Here is a 13188-nt window from a genome sequence, read left to right as displayed (position 1 = left end):
TCTTAATAACCTGATGGAAAGACTGCAGAGAATTCTCTTTATATCTGAAACTCCCTAATGGTTAATGCAAACCTCTTCTCTGTGGTGGATGTATATTTGCACAGGGAAATTGAATTTGAGTTTGCTACTTCTAGACAGCTCCAGTGAGCCCTGGGTAACCTCAGCTGAATCTCCTCAGGTACTGACATGGCTGTGCGTGCAAAATGTCTCTGCCCCTCCCCAGGGGGCACCACTGTCTCCTGGCTGATCCCTCACGCAATGATGGAGGACACAGGTGGAAGTTTGGCTCCTTGCGGCCTTGGGAGGAAAACCACTGTAAATTGGAAACCTTTGTTGCTGAGGCTGCTCTGAGTTAGCTGACAGCAGACCTCAGACAGGACTTAATGAGATGGAGAGTTATAGCCCCGTGGGTGGGTCAAGCTACACTAACTGCGTATCCCTTTGCATCATTGATGATCCCCTCAGTGCAGAAATCTGCTCACAGTGCCCTGGCTCGGGTTATGAATACTCTGTCCCCTGGTGCAGCTGTAATTAATCCCTCTGTGTCCATATGGTGAGCGGGTGTGCTGCCTGCCTTTGGGGATCTGATCCTGGTCTTACCTTGAGTATTGGGTTTCCAGAGAGAGTCTGGGACACGGTAGCAGTGGGGTGACAGCCAGGGCTGAGCCCCTCCTGGGCACACAGCTGTGAGAGCAGGAGGCTCCTGAGATGGGAAGCACTGCTCTGCTGGTGAGCAACAGAGCCAGGTGCTGGGACATGTATGGCACGATGTCCCTGAGGAATGAGGCAAAGAGAGGGAAGTACAGCAGTTTGCAAGGTAGGAAAACAGAATCTGCCACTGAACTGCTTTGGTATGATGGTTATCCATTAGAACTTGCATTGGGAATGTGTGTAGCCAGCATATATAGCAGCTGGATAACAATTGCAAGAGGCTACTTAAAACCCCAGCTTCTTTTCTTATAGTAGTGAGGTCCTGGTAATCCGGAAAAAATGTTAATGGTTTGGGTTTTTTTTTTTGAGTTCTTGGAGGATGTATTACGCTATGTAATTTCTCCTGCTTTTGCAGCTTCCTCCATTTGCAGTTGGACTGTGCTGCTGAAGCAGCTGACGCCTTCTGCTCTGATAGAAACTGCCTTGTGCAGGGGGGGCTTCACGATCTTCTGTGATGGATGGGGCTGTGCAGATTGGATAATTCACTCCTTATGCTCTAGATATGACATGTTACACCAGAATTGAAGTAATGCATCTGAGTTGAATGACACTTGGTAGCCTACAGACAAGTCTCAGTGGACTGCTACAGATCTGCCTGGGTGCACGTGAGCTGGCAACCTGGTTGTTTGCTTCTAGATTCTTCTTTGCAAAGTACTAAAACATGCTGTGGAGCCTTTAGGACAGAAGCTGCACTTTTCCCCCCTCTGGCTGGGCTGGTTATTTTGAAACACATGATTTGGGTTCAGCAGAAAGCCCGGGCTGCCTCTTTCTGCTCTCCCTGGGTGCTGCTTGGGGCTTGGCTGTGCTGCAAGTTGTGGAAAGGTCTCACTTCCAGCCAGGCTTCCTGGAGCAGAGCCAGATTCTCCAGCTTCCTAGCAGGATTTTGTGTTAGACTGTGGCCTCTGGGCCCAGCTACTTGCTTTTCAACTTCTCCAGCATGCGCTGGGCTCCTACTGCTGATGCTTAGATCTTAGTAAGCATGGGTTAAGCAATGCATGCGTGCACTTGGGTTGCAGCCTTTGTCTTGGGAAGGGGCAGGGAGAGGCAGGCAGGAAGCTGCTTGTGACTGTTTTGTTCCTTCTGTTGCCTCCAGGTCCCCTCTGCTCCACTGGAGCTCTTGGAAGGCTGTTTGGAGGCACTCAGGAACAAGTTGGTTGTGATTGATTTTGGCAGTTTTTGTACCCCTTGCTCCTGACAAGCATCCTGCTGCAAAAGAGCTTTCCTTGCTGGTAGTATTTGGGTGTTGGCTGGGTTAATAAGCCCAGAGAGCACAGCAGGACCACGCTTTGTGTATTAGGACACATGATTTGGGCTGAGGTTTGTGTTAAGGCACAGTAACTGTAAAAGGGACAAATGAACGTTGGTCCAGTGACTGTCCAACATCTAGAATGTTGTTTTGTGCTGTGTAAAAGGAGATGGACGCATGCAGTTTCTGAAGTTCTCTGCCTACCGGGCCATTAAACTGTGATTTATGATGTTGTTGGAGGACTTCTTTGCTCCTAGAGCAAGGGTTTGGCACGATGGTACATATATTGCTGCTGGGACAGTGAGCTGGTCCTTTGTGGAGCTCTTTCATAGACTTCTGTCTGCAGAATAGCATAAAAATAAATCCCTTTTAAGCCTGATGCAGCTTCACTAAGGAAACTCAAATTCTGAAGGAAAAAATGCTACTTCCCTCATTCCTGAACGGCAGCAGAAGTGTCCCTTGAGTTGCTGACAAACTCCTGCCCCATCTCCGTGTGCAGCCTGCAGTAACTCCCCCTCTGAAATATGAAGTATTTAGAATTGCCAAATTTGGAGTTTCTCATCCCTTTTGTTTCCTCCCTCAGTCTTCGTGGTGGGGAAAGAAGAGATGTGCTCTGCACACACTGCACAGCTGGAGTTGCCTCCCTCGGCCGACGACCAGCAGGGTTTTGCAGCCGGTTGTGTTTCTGGTGACCTAGATGAATTCTGATCCCTGATGCACGTGGGATTTCCCTCCCTCCTGCTTTTAGCTTTTAGGTTTTTTTTTTCCCCTTTATCGATAGTTTCTGACATTTTTGAGGGAAGCTAGTGCTAACTAATAATTGAACCACCAACAAAAAGCATGAAAAAGACCCCAAGGAATGGAGGGGATTTGTTTTCATTTAAATTGGCAAGTACTGTAAATACAGAGCAGGAAAACATGATCTTCCCTGTTGTCATTTCTTTATGGGAAACAGCTTGAGCCATGTGTAAGGGGCTGTGCCCTCCGGAGGGGCTCTGCACTGAGGAGTTGTGTTTCCCACAGTCCGTGCTCCTCTCTTAATCTTCTGCTCCAGAACTCAGGATGAATCTCTGGGTTTATTAGGGTAGGATTGTGTTTTTTTTTTTTTTTTCCCCCTAATCTTGTTTTAGAGTGAAATCTTTGCCGACCTGCCAACCACAACAAGCAGTGCAGGATCCTGCCGCCTGCAAGTCTGCCCCTGGCAGCCCCTCTCTGCTCAGGGTTTATCTCTGAGGTTGGAGCCCAGCCTGGGGTTCAGATACTTTCCATTATACAATTCAGAGTGCTATAATAAACGAACAAATAGCAGCCTCTTTCCCAAGCACACACACATACATGTACACACATATATGTGAAGCAAAGCTTTATTCTTGCTATCCATGAGCCTGGGGGCTGTTTACATACAGCACTGCATGTTTATATATGGAGTTCATCCCCTCAAGTGAAGACAGATTAAGCAGCGGGGTGAATAGACCAGTTATGTGAACTATGGGATTTCCAACCTAGAAACACTGCCAAGACCAAGCCAGACAAATTGGTAGCGCAGCAGTGTTTCTCATTAATGTATGTGGAAAGTTGTGCCTTGCTGATAATGCACAACAGCATCCTGCTGGGAGGTTTGGGACCCATCTGGGAGCAGCCAACGGAGCTGCATTAGAGGCTGGGCTGTTTCTTCTTGCTTTCCTCTCTTTCTCTGAGAACCTTGCAGGGAAAAAAGCCATCCAGCTCCTCTGTGCTGACATCCTGAAGTATGTGGGAATAACAGTATGTGAATGGCATGGTTTGCTGAACAGAAATAAGACTATTGCAGCCTCCCCCCACAGCCTTTTCCTGCTGTATGTGGTTCCTGTCTTCCATTCTCAAACAAATTATTTCAGACTTAGAAGTAAGGTTACCTGTCAGTGGTACATGACAGCTTGCTTTGTTGCTGCTAGTGTTGATACTGATGCGCCCAGGTTTGTGGGGTGGCTTTTGTATTCTGCAGTGAAGCACTCTCATGTTCTCTCCAGTCTCTGTGCTTCTAAGGTGAAGTTTCTCCTGCAGACAGCAGGCTGGGGCTGGTGGTGCTGCTGAGCTCACCTGGGACTGCTGATTCTGCTGGGAAACACTGGACAAAAGAAAAAAGTCAAGCCCAGTTTTTTACAAGACAGGAGTGGGCAAAAATGTGCATTTTTGGACCTAATGCTTGTTCGTGGCAGATTCCTCAGAGCAGAGGATGTGTCTGTTGTACGGCCCAAAACATCAGTCACGTTCAACCATTGTTCAGGGGCTGGTGTCAGGTGGGTAAGGAAAACACTTTGGGGAGTGTGAGCATGCGTGTCTGCAGTGGTGGGGAAGACATGAGGCCATGCAGCTGGCCAGACAGTGCAGATGGTGCTAGGGTGCCTACACTGGGACCTTTTTGTCCCTCCTTGCTTCATTTTGGAGAAGGAAGCTGGCACTCAGCTCTCATTGTTTGGAGCCAGAGAACAGTTTGTGGTGGGACCGGGCTGGGCCTTCTACTTGCTGCATCATGATGGATTAATAGGAACAATGCATTAGTGTGTTCTGGGGACTGCTTAGGAACCAGGAAACCTTTCCTTTCCCAGCCATAGCTGTGTTTGAGCGATGGCTTAGGTGTCTCTTCATCACATGAGTGATCTTTTCTTACCTGTCTGAAAGCATCTGCCTGCTACCTGCAGAGGTGGCACAATCAGTGTCTTATGAAGTGCTGATACCAAAAGTCCCCGCATGCTTGGAGCCATTTTGCATCACATTAACATTTTTTTTTTCACTGCCTATTTTAGCTGATTTATTCATTAGGATCAATGCAGCTATGCTTCTTGGAGAGCCAAAATGCTGCAACTAGCATATTTTCTCTTTCCCCGACAGCATTTCCTTAGGGGGGTTATGTCGCTTCAGGATATGAATAATCTGGGTCAGCCTGTCCCCAAATCCGTCTGAATTCCTTCTAGTAACTGTCATGTCTACAATGCCATGTTGTGCCTGACTGTTGAAATGACAGAGAATAGATATCTGTGATTCATGGAAGGGAATAAGAAAGGCAATTAAAGTTAAGAACTTGAATTTGGCATAGAGATAGCACAGAAATGCCCAGGAATGAGTTTTGACCTTGAACTGAAAGAATTTTGCACTGAAAAGCTGTGTCCTATGTGGGTAGTGAGGTTGTGAACAGTGTCTGGGGAAGGATGAGTTTCCCAGTTGTTGCAGATCAGGGTCATTTTGCTTCAGGGGTCATTTTCCCTTGCCCAGTGTGCTGCCATCAGTTCTTGTGCAGAGTGGTGCAGGATGAGCCCACGGGTGTTGTCCACATGGTTGGAGTAAATCTGGGGAAACCTTTATGTGTTAGTGGCTGATTCTCAGCCATTGGAGAGCTGTTCCTCACTGCTATCTCACTATCTTGTTTGGGGTTTTTTTGGTGGTGTTTGTTATTTTAAACACACACTTCTCCTATCTTTCCCAAATCCCACTGAGTTACCTCTGGTTTCTGCCATTAGCTGACTGTTAGTGTTTATGTTCTCCCTTGGGGGCTGGTTAGGTGAAGGCATGGGATGCAGTGCTCTGCTGGAACCTTGCTTGAAGGCTCTGCAAAGCAGAGTCCCGTGGAGCTGGGAAGCTGCCAGCAGGCTCAGGCAACACAAACTCCTCCATCTGGGTAGGCATGACTTATGGTGTATGCAAAAAGCCCGCAGTGCTCTATGCAAGCAGAAGCGTTGCCCTACCACTGACAGGGATCCTCCCTACAGGGCAGACAGCAGCTGTATTTCACTAAGCAATCCCATTAGCGTATAAAAGCACAATATGGACATGAGTTCTGTTTCCACTGAATGGTGCCTGGGTATTTTATGTTCCCCAATGTTGAAGTCTGGCTAAGCTGTCAGCTTCCACTCTGAAACGAGCCAGGGTGCTTTCAGCAGTGTGAGTGTAATAGGGATGTGATTTTAGGGTTATGCATCCATCAGCTCTGGGCTGCACGGGCTGATGGAGAGTGAGTGGTGCTGACTGCCCTGTGCTGGGAGAGGGTCTGTGATGTGCTCCAACTTGGCAAGACAGTTATCTTGGCTGTTCTGTATTTTTTCATTTAGAAAAGTGCAGTTCTTATCTTGTGAAAATAGAGATATTTCTCCTTGAAGACAGAATTTCCCTAGTTAAACATCCTGGCTCATCTGCTTCAAGAAACATCCTCCCTTCGTTATTTATTTGCATTTATTTGCCAGCTTTATATAATTATTAAACAGAACTTGATACAATGAAAATAATACTTTATGGGAATGTTCTGACTTCTTATAAAGGTCTTAATTCTGTGAAAGTGCCCTTCTGACTTGCCATCCTCTGCCAGGAGTTGCGTAGCAACCACCTGCCCTCTTAGGTCCTGTTTGGAATGGAATATTTTTTGTGGTGAAGATGAACTTGACTTAAAAATAGATATTTTGATCCTATTGAGTCATTTCCCTCTGGGAAATAAAATGACTTGGACTGTGATTAAACTTTTCACAAATTTGATCTGACAATGGATGTTTCTTGCCAATTCCAAAATGTTTTTGTTTGGGACAGTTGGACTAAAACCAAAGGAAACTGAGGGTTGGGCTGAGTGATGCTCCCTTCTCATCCAGGGGCTTGAAAACACCCGTAGCATGGAGAAAAAGGCATTTTTGTGATTTACTCATTTGCCCAATGGATGTTCCTTTGCCCCAAGTGTGAAAGTGACTTTGAGGATACCATGGGAGTGGGTCCTATGAAGAATCACATGAGAAGTTCCACCTGGTCCATGCATGTCTTTATGGGGCCATCTCTCAGTTGAGCTCTCTAGCCTCTGGGTAGGGAAAAGAAAGGGAAACTTCCCTTCTGTAAGGATGCCTCGTGCCCTGAGGGTACGTCAGAGTTCTGTTAACTTTCCTTTGGAAAGCCACGCTCTCTGCTTGGTATAGCAGAGCTGGGGCTGTCGTCTTCCACTGGTGTCCCTTAGTACTGAGGAGGCAGCAGGGATGGAAGAACTGAGAGGATGCTGATAAGAATCATTCAGCTAAATGACAGCTAATGTGGGGGAGATGAAAACTTCTCACAGATGCTCATGGCAAAGGCTAGAACCTGATGTGAGGTTTTTCTCTCCTTTAAGGAAAGTTTGGCTCCTCTGCCTTTGTGTGACCTCCTGATTTAGCACCTCAGGTCCTCCAGGGTGGGGAAGAAAATAGCTGCAGTGATGGGCTGTGGGTGTAAATACTCAGTCCTTTGCTCTGAAGGAGATGAGGCTGTCTGACAGTGAAAGCAGTTCACACATCCCTAATTAGTGTGATCGCTTGCAGCTTGCAGGCACAGCTGCTTCTCCTCCACACCCCAAGGCACAGCGCTCCCCTCCTGCACCCCAGCCCTGCCAGGAGGAGCACGATGGATGTGCGCTTCCATCCCTGCCCTCCTGGCTCTGGGCCCACGCTAGAAGAGAAGGGGAGCCATGGTTCCTCTGTGCACATAAAGCAGTGTGAAGCCAATGCCTGAGCTGCTGGCAGGACAGTGGGGTTCTTACTCTCTCACGACAGCTCAGCCACAACACCTAGCCTTGCCAATAAGCCTTCCCCCATCTCGCTTCACACAGACTGAGTAAATACCTATTTATAACAGGAGCTTAGCATTGTTTGTGCAAATGTGTTTCTATCTGGCTATATCTGTTTTCTCTTGTGGGATTTCTCTGTGAAATCCATTTGGTAAATGAATCTTTCGTCTCCTGAGGCCTTGCAAATCTCTTGTGCAACCTCTGGCTTCATGTTCTGCATTATGCCTTTTTTTAGGCTAAACAGATAACCTTGAGACCCTCTGAGACTTTCTTTCCTGGTTAGTTCTTCTAGAAGATCACAGGACTCTGTGAAATATGTATTCTTCAGTGGTTATGAAGAAAAATAAAAATTCCAAGTATCCCTGAGGAGGGGAAATAAAGGCAGCAGCAGGGATTTGTTAACATTTAGGCAGAATCAGCCAAGAGACTGACACTGTCCAGATGGAAAGACCCACTTCCTGGCTGTAAAGATAACTCACTAAAGGAAACATTAGTTGTGGCTGCATTGGCGATGAGAAATACAACCTCTGCCAAGAATTCACCCCAAGTCCAATGGGAGCTGCCTCTTTTCCTTTCCCTTGTGTGAAGGGTTCAAGTTTACTTAGTTGGGAAATATGCCTAGCATTTCCTGGAGGGGAATGATGACCTGCTAGGTAAAGCAGATTTGTGAGAGCTGGAGTTAGTTCCTTGCTGTGCAGGTGATGGTAGATGGCACTTAGATTTGCTAAGGCGTGGGTGCCTGGCTCCCTGCTGGGTCCTGCAACACCGTCTGCCTGGGCAAGGCCACTGGTGGCACACTGACACATCGTGGGCACCTTCGTGCCAGGTATTCAAGCGGGATGCTTGAGCCTGCACATCCTGAGCAGCTTCTGGCCATCTCAGCTCAGTGATGCGCGGTGCCAGACCTTGTAGTTCTGTCTTTGCAGCGTTGTATTGGGGCTCCCTCTGCAAGGAGGATGCTCAGCAAAAGGATGAGTAGGCATGAACAAAGAGCAAAGGCTTCCAGGTTTGGCTGGAGGGATTGCATACAACAGCGATTTTGTTGGTTAACCCCCCCCGAGCTTGCTGTATAGCAGGGAAAGCTGAACTGGCTGTGCTAATGCTTCACATGCAGCCAACGGGCAGAGGATCTGATGAGATTATATTTGTCTGTGTAGTTCTCTTTCCCTGAGGTATTCAATAGCCTTTTAAGCTACAAAATTAACTGAGCAAATTGAATACTAGGCCATAGATCAAGAATTATTGGCTCATGATTTGATGTGGAGGTGAACACAAGCTGTATTGCAGCGTGTATTTAACTCTCCACATTTAGACCACCTCACTTTGATGTGCACAGCACGTTAATTCACTTATTTGAAACGATGGAACCCAACGCTGGGCTCCAGCCCATGGCTGTGCCTCACACTGTACGTGTTTTACAGCCTTTTCTTTGTTGCCATGGCACAGATAAATACTTCAGTGCTTTTGCTTTTGAATCTTTGATATTTTCCTGTCTGTTAAATTGAATGTTTTTCCTTTTTTTTTTTTTTTCTTTCCATGAAGTTGAATGTTACACTCAACCTGGGTACATCCCTTTGTTAACTGGGCATGATGCTTATTTCCAAGTGCTAGAAATGATATGTTGAAAGTAATCTTTGTGTAGGTTCTATTTTGGTTTGCACTTTTACAGAAGTTTCTGAATTTTACATGGATTCAGAATACTTTTTTTATCATCTTGGCTTTCCAGAGTGACATAAATAACAGCACTAAGTGCGTAGCTTCCCTGGGGAAACTGAGTTTGTGTAAGAGGGCATGGGAATGAGGATGGATACATTTTTTTTCTTTAGATAAAATTTTAGAATAGTTTGCTTGTTTGTGAACATCACAAAAGCAATAAAAGAAATTGACTTTCTGATATCTGCAAATGGATTCCCAGCCATCCTTTCCATAGAAGCGGTGAGTATGTCAGACAGGTGCTCCATACAAGATATGGCTTTCCCAGGCTTACCCAAGCTGGAGCTGTATCAGAAGACCAGGACTATATCTTCAGCCCTTTTTAACCTTCTCCTTGATCCAGGTTTCCTCTCTGTTTTGGGTCAGGTCACTCAAAATCCTCTGTCAGTTTCTCACAAATTGAAAACACTCCAGCAATTTTCTATTTATGATTTCTTTTTCTATTGTCCTGTCAAAGCTGGTTAGGATCCAGTATGTTCCAAGTTCACTATTGTCTTTTGGCCCACTCGTTAAGGGCATAATTTGTCATGTTGAGATCTGGAACGGGTCCATGCTGCACTTGCTGTGCTTGATCACCATCTGTAGCCAGCTCTGTCCTGCACTGAGAGCAGCGGCTTTAATGTGGGCTGGTGGAGACTTTTACTATTTATTTGATTTTCTCTTCTGTGTTTCTTTCTATCTGACACAGCCAAGATGTTGTGTAAGTAACTCAAAGTTGATATCACCTAAGAAGAACCTGTGCTCCTATCAGTTTTGATATTGCAAGGGAAAATAGCATCAGTTTCCTGAAAACCACACTCCTGGCCTGACAGAAATAGCTGTGTGATGTGGGTCACTGCGACACGACTGGCAGTCCTACCAGGAAGGAATAAACCAAGGAATGTTACAACGCTGAGGAGTTTTGTCCACGTGCCAGGGAAAAGGAATAGGGGAAAAGCGATGGCAGAGCATACTGCAGATCAGAACTGACAGAGCTGCTACGGGAGCGTGGGTGAGAAGATGGCTTGCTGATGTTTCATGTCAGAAGGAAACCAGCGGGGAGATGGAGGGAGAGAGTGATGTGTACGTGCCAGTGGGACCAGGGCTCACTCAGATTGCCCAGAGTGACAAGGGGTCAGGCAAGTGCTGGAACAGATGATGGAGCTGCTGAGATTTAGTACTGGTCACGTGCAAGCTGGGAAGGATGCTCGTTAGTAAAAGGAAGAACTGTATCTATTGGATGTGGTTTTGCTGAGAGCAGCAAAACATTTGGTAACTCTCTTCAGCCACATTAATTTGCTGTGTTACATAGCTGACCTTCCACAAACAAGCCATACACATTAAGCACCCTACAAAGAGCATGCATGTGCCTTCAGGGATCCTCATGCTTGGCTGCAGCAAGGAGAAAGCCTCGCACGCTAGTCTGTTTATTGCTAGATTCCCAGTGTTGATAGCTTTGGGATTTCAGCATCAGGCTGGGAGATAAAGGTGTCTTCTCTTTCCCAGGTGATCTCCTTGTCCTGCCACCTCTGAGGTGCTGTGGCTACCCGGAAATCTGAGGATTGTCTCTGAGGCTTTTGAGGAGCAAACAGAGGCACATGCATTCCTATGTCAGTGCAGTATCCCTTGACCTTGGCTGCTCCGCTGCATTGCAAACAGCCTGTGCCATGTGTCCTGCATCCTTACCTTCTTTTGCATCTTCAGACCATTAATGGCTTGCCACTGGGACAGCTTATGAGTAGGGAAGGAACTGGGAGAGTTTGTTATTGAGCTGAGTACATGGACAGCCCCACGGGCTCCTCGTTGTAGGAGATCTATTTGTCAAGTGTGTCCAGCTCCAGCCAAGGGAGCTGACCTCCTGGTCTTTGCTGACAGAGCTGTGCTCACAGCTTTCAGGGCTGGTCTCAGCTTGTGCCAGTTGGCACTTTCCATCTGCAAGCTGTTGTGATTTGCTCCAGATGGTGTGTGAGAGCTGCCGTGCCCCTGGTTAGCTGGTTGCTCAGCTCACGATCTTGCTTTGGCATTTTGCATGCAACCATTCGTTTGTTCTGTGGTGGATGAGGAGAGGAGATGCTGGGTTCTTATGTACTCCAAGAGGTCTGTTCCCATCCACTTCAGATTTTAATCACTTCCCAATAAGTGCGTCAAAGGCAGAATGAAAAAGGTATTGTTGCCCCCAAAGAGTCTGCAACTGAAATGGAAACATTCAGCTGGCAGGGTGGGGACTGGAAAGACTAATGGCAAAGCGTCAGTGATCCCAAGTTCAGATTACGATGCCCTGGTTTTTGTTTAGATTTTTTTTTTTCTCCCTGCATTCTCTCATGTGTTTTCTTAGTGCCTTCTGAATGGGAAAAGGATGTTTGTGAGGAATGTTTGGATGAAGGAGCTGGGAGAAATTGAAGGAGCAACATGCAGTGCCAGGCAAGAGATTGAGAAATATGGTCTGGATGCAAAGAGCTCTAGATGAAACTAAGGAGAGGTGCAGAAGGGTAAAACTAAAAAAATAATAAATAAATAAATAATTTTTAAAAAGGAGGAAGAAAGTTTGTTGCTTCTTCTGACTTTCTGCCATGACTCTGCTCCTGTGGTGCCCAGCCTCTACTGCCGCTGCCTTCTCTGCTCCTCTGCAACTTCCTCACCCTCTGTCACCCTTCAAAAGACTCAGCACAAACTCCTGAGCTCTGCTGCCCTTCCTGACTGGATCTCAGCCTGGGTTTCATGCTGTGCCTCCTCTGTGGCAGCAATGGCACGGGGAGAGCTCCACCGCAGCGCTGCGGACGTGTTTGTGTCTTTGCTCGGTTTGTTTACATGCTCAGTGTAAGCAGTGGATGAAGACACACAATCTATTTATGTTTTCCACAAAGATCTTCCCATGCCTGAACGGCAGTCTGCCTGACTTAGCATTCCCAAGATGCTGCCAAGCACAGCAGAGTGCTGAGGAAGTGCCTCCTGCCTGCACGAGCAGGAGGGCAGCAGGAAGACAGTGAGGCTAATGCTTTGCGAGGCATTTCTGTGCTGAGGCGCTGGTTGTTTGGCCTTGAAGCAGTGCTACAATCCCATAAATCAGTTAATACCAGAGTTGGGATTGCAGCACTCTGCACACTTTGTGTTGAAGTTGACTGGGGAAAGAGTGGGGACATGGACCTCTGTGCCCTTCTTTGCACTGTGTGAGGGGAGCCTGGAAATGTGCATGTTATTGAAAGGTTTCCTTCTGTTTGCTTTGTCTGAGTATGGAAGACAGGCTGATGTGGTTGTACTCCTTATTCTCTGCACTCCGATGAGATAAGCGTCAGAACTGAACCAGAATATTTTCATTGAAAAGGGCAAAGAGAAAGAGTGAATGTGACATCTCTTTAGCTTGACTGTCTGCCTTGAAGGTACACAAGTGATGAGAGCTTCTGCTGCTCTCCTCCCTCCTTTCCTCCTTTGTGTGTTAAGGATATTTTTTCCTCACTGCAGAATCTCCCATTACTCATCTACTCCCCATCGATTCCTTCTTCTCCTCCAGGAAATCCACTGGCAGCACAGAGGCAGGGCATGCAGCAGGGTCCCCAGTGCTCTCCCTCGTGCCTGTGCATGGCACTGGTGCCAGTCAATGGTGCATGGGGCTGCACAGTTCCTCTCCAAGCAGCTCCTGTTCCAAGCTTGCAGACAGACAAGTCTCCAAGGGGAAAATACAGTGGGCGGATTTTTTCAGAGGGTTAGGTTTTTAATCTAGCAACCTCTGCAGCTATAGATAGATGTCTGATAAAGCTTCTTGGCATGGGGCGTAGGCAGACGAGAAGGGATTTTCATCCTCAAGTGTATCATAAAAGATGCAGTAAGGGCTCTTGTGTCCTGATCACTGTTGAAGGGCTCTGCTTCCAGTGAGAAGCACTGTGTTCATCAGTATCTGTAAGTAACTGAGACATGTTGGGCTGCACAGACACATGCTGTGATGAAGAGAGTTTCTTGCATACAACGTGTGTTCTTTCTGGTCATCCCAGCTATT

The 13188-nt window shown here is 46.9% G+C and overlaps 1 protein-coding gene across 2 annotated transcripts in view; it reads left to right on the top strand.

Annotated features, from left to right (window-relative positions):
- Positions 1–13188, top strand: part of NEURL1B (neuralized E3 ubiquitin protein ligase 1B) — a 113645-nt gene that overhangs the window by 33002 nt on the left and 67455 nt on the right. The gene's annotated exons all lie outside the window — the stretch shown is intronic.

The sequence above is a fragment of the Phasianus colchicus genome, chromosome 15 (assembly GCF_987193195.1).
Source record: "Phasianus colchicus chromosome 15, bPhaCol1.hap1.1, whole genome shotgun sequence".
Taxonomy (NCBI): Eukaryota; Metazoa; Chordata; class Aves; order Galliformes; family Phasianidae; genus Phasianus; species Phasianus colchicus.
Note: the sequence above shows the minus strand (reverse complement) of the source record. Positions and strands in the feature narration are given on the sequence as shown.